The sequence below is a fragment of the Chelonia mydas genome, chromosome 4, assembly GCF_015237465.2.
Source record: "Chelonia mydas isolate rCheMyd1 chromosome 4, rCheMyd1.pri.v2, whole genome shotgun sequence".
NCBI lineage: Eukaryota > Metazoa > Chordata > Testudines > Cheloniidae > Chelonia > Chelonia mydas.
The window spans coordinates 76,472,187-76,478,996 of NC_057852.1; the positions used below are offsets into that span (position 1 = coordinate 76,472,187).

The following is a 6,810-nucleotide window of genomic DNA, read 5'->3' on the forward strand; positions in this document are numbered from 1 at the left end:
ATGGGTTTTCCTGGATGGTATAGTCCATGATGCATGATTTCATACTGGTCATCCCACTGAATTTCCTGAGTATTAACATTAAAGTTAGGTCTAATCCTTAAAAATAAATGTCTAATTCCTTACTTTCAACTTCCAGTTTTGACTGTATTAGTCTAGAAGTAGCAGTGGGCTCTCACTTAGACTAATTGTAATTTTTGCTTCTGCCTCCTTCCCCTCCCCCACTTTGGTTTACCATTTTGTATCTATGCATAAAAGGTTGGATGACCCACTTTCTCTGAAGGTGATGCTAATTCTTCTCAGTATAGGACATGGAGAAGAAGGTGACCTGAAATGGTGCAAGTCATTGGAAAGATATTCAATTTTATTCTATTATGAAAACTATATTTTCCTTTAAGCATGTTTAATGAGTTACACTAATATAATGTAAATAACATAGATTTAAGCAAGTTGACCTCATTCATCATCTGTAGGTCAGCTGGAGGCATTGGAAGCATTCTGAGAACTAGCAAAAGAAACACTATTTTTCATTAAATAAACTTCTTAATCTCTTAGGGATCAGCTGTTCAAGCTGCAGAATGGTGCTGAAAGAAGTAGAGAGCCAAAGCAGTAGCTCTCAGCACTCAGCATTGCTCAGCACCTGTGCTGAAAGGCTGGAGTAGAGTTTAGAGAAATGTTCACAGTGATCAGCAATATGAGCAAATCTCTACATCTGCTATGAACTGGTTATTGGTGAGGAGAGGGAAAAGTAGGCATCACAACAGGCATCAGCAGCATCTGATTTCAAGGGGCTATGGATCAGGCCCATAATGTATAATATGCCAAAGCTGCTAAAGTGCAATGTGGTGAATGCAAAATATTTGAATAGCAGACATTTTAGATGTTTAATTACTACTCCTACTGACCAGGATTAGTGGCTTATTCAAGTGTGCTAAAGAACACCGCCTAGGCGTAGATAAGTCAGCCACTAACACAGAAATGTGCCTGCAGGTTCTGAGCAAACAGTCTCTCTGCTCAATGCCTCAAAACATATGTTGGGCAGAAGGGCTGAAATCCATCCTTGTGCAGAGGAGCAGTTTAAGTTTCTCTTTTACTTTCATGTGGGACTTGCATAGACTTATGTCTTTTCCACACAGTGATGAAATTCATCCTGCAGCAGCTCACCTCAGCACCATGTTTAGTACCCCAAAAGTGGTTCATGAGTGCTTCCTCACAGCTCTCATCCACACCTCTCTGGCTCTGAATGATAATTGTATTATTTTATTACTTCAAGGGAATCTGTATGAATAACAAGAGAAAAGTTCAAAGGTAGACATTTAATCTTAAATCACAGTAACATCAAGTTATTGTCAAGGAAAAATGGGCCTCAAATCATCTTGGAGATGAACATATAAAACAGGAGCATTGAGCTTTTAAAATATTTAAATGTAACTTAAATAGTATTGGCATTAGGTATTGCATTAGAAGATCATCTGACAGCACACTGATTCAAAATGAGACAGTAATGAAACAGACATGTCTATATCAAGTCCACTTACACTCTCTTCAGGAGCAAATTTCTTAGTCTTGGAAAAACAAAAATGATTTACAATCACCCTGGTCACAAAACACAGTTTTCCTGGTCTTTATTCAACTGCAATTTTGTCGGAAAGTGTATAGAAGCAAGAAAGGCTAAGAACAAAATTCAGCATGGAGAAGTAGTAATTCTTTTCTTGAGACATGAGGAGTTTTTAAAACATCTGAAAAGATATAAATCTCATTCTTACTACATACAATGACACTTGATTCATTACCCTTTCCTGATCATGAGATGATGCAAACATTATAATCACAGATTATGCTGATTATTATTATTTATTAATTACCCTATATTACAGTAACATCCAAGAGCCCCAGTCAAGACTGGAGTCCCATTGTACGAGGTACTTCATCAATATATAAGACAGACATCCCCTCCTGATAGTTCTGGGAAATATAATATATGGATGTTGGAAGTTTTTCTACATGGTTTTCAAAGATTCCTATTCCTTCATGTAACAGGAAATTACCTTTGGTCAAAGAAGTACCTCTATTACAATTATATTTTATATCACTCTTTTTTTGGTGGGATTTTAACTTGAATTCACTTTATTTGAACTAAGGTTAATGTAAATAATAATCCACTAGCTGTCCATCAAATCAAAACATCTGCAGTAATAAAGGAAGTCTTTTTCTCAAGTACAGTGTCTATTTTGACTACACAGGCAGGACTTGAGCATCAGCCTCTATATTTATATTCTTGCGAAGTTAGAGTAGTGTTGTGTTTTTTCCATCCCACAATTACACTAAAAAAACAAGATGTGCTTTAAAAATATGTAATGTAGTGTATGTAATTCTTTACAACTGATTTATTGTCCAAACAATAAAAAAGAACTATTACAGTTAATCCCTTTCTTTCCCATGAATTCAATTTTAAAAACCTTCCTCTTTTATACTCAATTTTTGCCTATTTTACTTATGAACACTTTCACCTATAAAATATTAACTGAATTCTTCTTTATATCAGAATGGTTATTCTGCATTTACATCAGTGTAACTGAGTGCAGGGTATCTCAAAATGTTAACAATGTAAAGTATTTCATAAGCATTTCTGGCTAAAATTCAAAAACTTGGAATACTTGTTGCACATACAAAAACCCACAGTTGCACATTTGAATGGGAATTCATATATGTAAATACATGCTTGTTTTGCTGCAGAATTTACTATCATCAGTAGTAGCACTGATTATTTGTATCATGTGGGTGTCTAGAGGCCCAAATCAAGAACAAGGCCACATTGCTGTAGGCATTGTTCAAGTAAATATGAAGACAGTGTCTGCTTGGCAGAGTTGTAAGAGAATCTAACGCCTCATGCCTGCAAAGCCTTATGGGCATAATAAATTTACACGAGTAGTTCCCAGGGATGGCAAAAGTCACATGTCTCACACGACAGTCATGCATTTGAAAGCCCTGTCAAATATTCCTTCATCTCACCTCATGCATCCAGCTGAGAAGGGGGAAGACAGCAGCAATTTTCCTGCAATTTAGACTTTCTGTCACATGAACACTACAGTGTCTGCTGAGCAGGCAGCCTAGCAGCCTCTGTGGCTCTTCTGCTGGGGAGGAAGAGATGGAAACCTCAGTGAGAAGAGATCAGTGGCAGTAGCAATAGGGGCCACTTGGCAGGTGGGTACAGAAGGTAAGGAGGCTCAGTCCTGGCCCGTGAATAACCTGCTTCCCCAGCCATCTGGGCAGATCCCACATACCCTCCATAGTCTGTGAGAATGCAGACTTCCAAACTCCCCAACACCCAGCAACCTTTTTCAGCCAGACACTCTAAGCTTCTCTCCCCACCTTCCAATCTCAGTCTATTTCAGCCAAACCTCAGACATCCTCCAGTACCCACTAACTAGATCCAAGCACCTCTAGATAGACACCCTCCCTCCCACTTACTCCAGTGACCCCAGACCACCCTACCAGCCAGATACCCTAGCACCCAGCAACCTTTGTATCTTTGACACCCTCGCTCCCATAGATACCTTCAGCACCCACCCACTAACCAACTCAAGCACCATCAAACACCTTTCCACCTTTCCCTGTATGACCCTCCCCCCTACGCTAGCTATAGTTGCCATGCTTTGTGCAAGTCTCTTTGTTACCTCCCCACACACACATCCTCCGTCTTGTAGTATGGTGTGTTGACCATAAACTGAGTTTATATAAAAATTATTTGCAAATATGCAAATTTGCTCATTCAGGTGCATACAATGTCACACATGCACAAAACTTGGCTTCTATGAGTCCCACTGAGTTTAATAGGACTACTTGCATATGCAAAATCAAGCATGCTGAGCAAGTGTTTGCAGAATCAGTGCCCACAATGACACATACACAAAATATGAGGGGACTGGGAGAGGGTAACATTAAGAAACGGTCACTGCCCCAAAGAATTTGCCATCTAATTTAGACAAGTTAGGTCTGGCCTTTAATTTCTGGTGAGATTTGCCAGTTTATTGAAAGATAGTTTTAAAATATTCTGTTTTTTTGTTTCCCTTGTTTCCTTGTAGCTTATATCTGTTTAACTGTGCAAACGATCCTTTTGTCACATTTTTTCATCAATATTTTTCCTCCTGAGGACTTCGTAAGTGTGCATATCACAATATGTCCATCCAGCTGCCACAGAGCAGCATAGAATTTCCATTTGTTTCTCCTTTTTTATTGGAGTCACTTTGAAATATGCCCCTTATTTTAAATGGCATACTGTTCCATTGTTGTTGTTTCCATTATTTAAACATAGCTTTTCATTAATATATTCTTCAGGATTAAAATGTGTCATTAACCATGAACCGTAGAAATGAGAATGAAAAGAAAAAAAGCTTGAGTCCTATTCATAAATGTAATACCTACTTGCTTAGGTTTCTATGATCATGGTATTTTTTTAAACATGTAAGGCAGAAGAATCTTTGTAGCGGCAATAAAAAAAAAACATAATTTTAACCTGGATGTTTATGCTGTCCTTTGGACAACTTCATAATGTATTTCCATTTACATGCAACATTAAAGATGCCCAGGGATTTAGTTTTACTTCTTTGGAAGAAATAATACTTCATTGACTCATGGACATTGAAACAGATTGACATCAAATACATTTTGTGCAAGGAATAGCAAAAAGAAACGTTATGTGACAACTAGTGATATGTCAACATATTTGCAAGGAAATAATGTATGTCCAGCATCAAACCTACCCTTGCAGTGCCAACTTCAATGCTCAACCCTAGAGAAATGTCATCCATCTCCTGTGACATCTGAAGTACAATGAGCAAAGTTCAATACACTTCAGATTTGAAAGGGACTATGAAAAAGTGAGGGGACAAATGGAAATAGGATAAATATTGCTGTGTGTCACTGACCCAACCAGCGCATGTCCAACATGAGATTTATTACATCAGGCCTGGAACAAAGAGACTTTGCAGTCCTATCCTGAAATATATCATTCAACAATAAGAGGAGATTAGAAAAATGAGCACCAGTAAATAGAAGTCAGCAGAACCTCAGCTTGTAACCACTGGACATTTTAAATAATAGAATCCCACAGAAGCTAGTGGCAGCAAGGGGTTAATGTCTACAACATCTCCTTATATTACACTAACAAAATCCACTATGTCCAGAAGTCACCTGGATCCAGGCATGGTCACCTGACAACCGAATGAGCTTGACTGGACCGAATAAGCTCTCCCTAAGTGACTGTACTCCCAGGTTGGACAAAAGCAGATCATCATTTAAGCCTTGTAGCAATGTGTTGCATGCCCATATCTGTGCCAGACCAGCCGCCTGTACTGGTCCTTGCTCCAACCCACACCTGTTCCCAGTCCAGCCCTGGTCTTGACTTTCCTCTGATCACCCTGGCTCTGACCTCTGGCTTATCTCCTGAGCACGACTCCAATTACGTTTTGATTTCTAGTCCAATTTCACCATCTGGCTCTGCTCTGACCAATAGGCCTGACTCCTGTTTTGATCACTAGGTTGCACCACCTTCGCCCCAGTATATGACACACTCCAGGAAACCAAAAGAGCAAGAGTTTATTCTGAACATGCCTACCTACAAATACCTCCTCTTACTGATGCTCACTGCCCTCTATTAATGTTTCTCTGAAATTCCCACCTGTAGCCAGCAAGTTATTTAGCCAGTTTAGTATCTGCACGGTTGTACAGTAAGACTCCACATATCCTTATCCCCTTTGGAAAGTAACACATTGTCATCATTTATTTATATTACAGTAGCAGCCAAAGGCCCCAATCAGTACTGGGGGGCCTCCAGTGCTCAGTAATGCATAAACTGATAGACCATGATCCCTTCCCCCAAACAGCTTAAAGTGCCCTGTATAGTCATGTCAAGGCTGATTCCCCACTCTGGCACTTCAAGTGCAGAGGTGAGGGCCCACAAGGATTCTAAAAATTAATACTGGCTACTCCCAGCTTGTTTATAAACTCCCAAGGTTACAGCTTCTCTCTGACTTTGGATGGGTAGATGCTGCCACTACCCAAATGCAAAACTCCTTGGAACCCAGGAAGGCGTACTTGGGAATTCCTTCCTGTGGGGTACCTCAAACCCTTTCACTCTTCTCTTCCCCCCCTTCCCCTTGGGAAGAGCTGAGAAAGAAAACAAAGGAAATTAGCTGTTGCTGCAGCTAATTAAACAACATATACACAAACCAAAAATCCAATCCTGTTCTTAAAAAAGGTAAATTTTATAAAAACAAAAAGAAAGAAAATACATCTGGAACTTAGGCTTTTGCTAGATTTTGAAAAACTCACTTACAAAAATTAAACATCAAGAATAACCTTCTTGAGGTCCAGCTTAAAGGTTACAAGCAAAACAAAAAAGCATTTGAGGTTAGTGCAGAGGAGTCCACAAGCCAATAAGAAATAAACAGAAATAAACCTAATCACATTTTTCTAAACATTCCTGATCTACATACATATCTGGGTTGTTAAATAAGTAGTTCTAGATATGATCTGGTGATATTCATATCTGGCCTTCACCTTCTCACAGCATAACTGCTGCCTTGTTCCCCTCTTCCCGGAGAACAACCACAGACAGAAAGGGGAAGTTTTTCCCCCATTTTAAAAGTTCTGGCCTTCCCATTGGCTCTTTTGGTCAGGTGCCCACTCCCTTTCCTTTACCTAGGGGACTTTTTTAACCCTTTACAGGTAAACCAAGCAGCCACCAAAAGGGACTTTATAGCTAACTTGCTGGCTGGGTGTCCATAAAAAGGAGCTATCCCTCCCCCTTCA

General features: G+C 39.4%; 1 long non-coding RNA gene across 1 annotated transcript; it reads right to left on the reverse strand.

Moving 5' to 3' along the window:
* Positions 1–400: 400 nt before the first annotated feature.
* LOC122465659 lies at positions 401–6,601 on the reverse strand. The gene is made up of 3 exons (XR_006290654.1): positions 6,495–6,601; positions 3,010–3,128; positions 401–1,275 (listed from the first exon to the last, which is right to left on the reverse strand). It is a non-coding gene; the product is annotated as an uncharacterized LOC122465659 (long non-coding RNA).
* Positions 6,602–6,810: the final 209 nt, after the last annotated feature.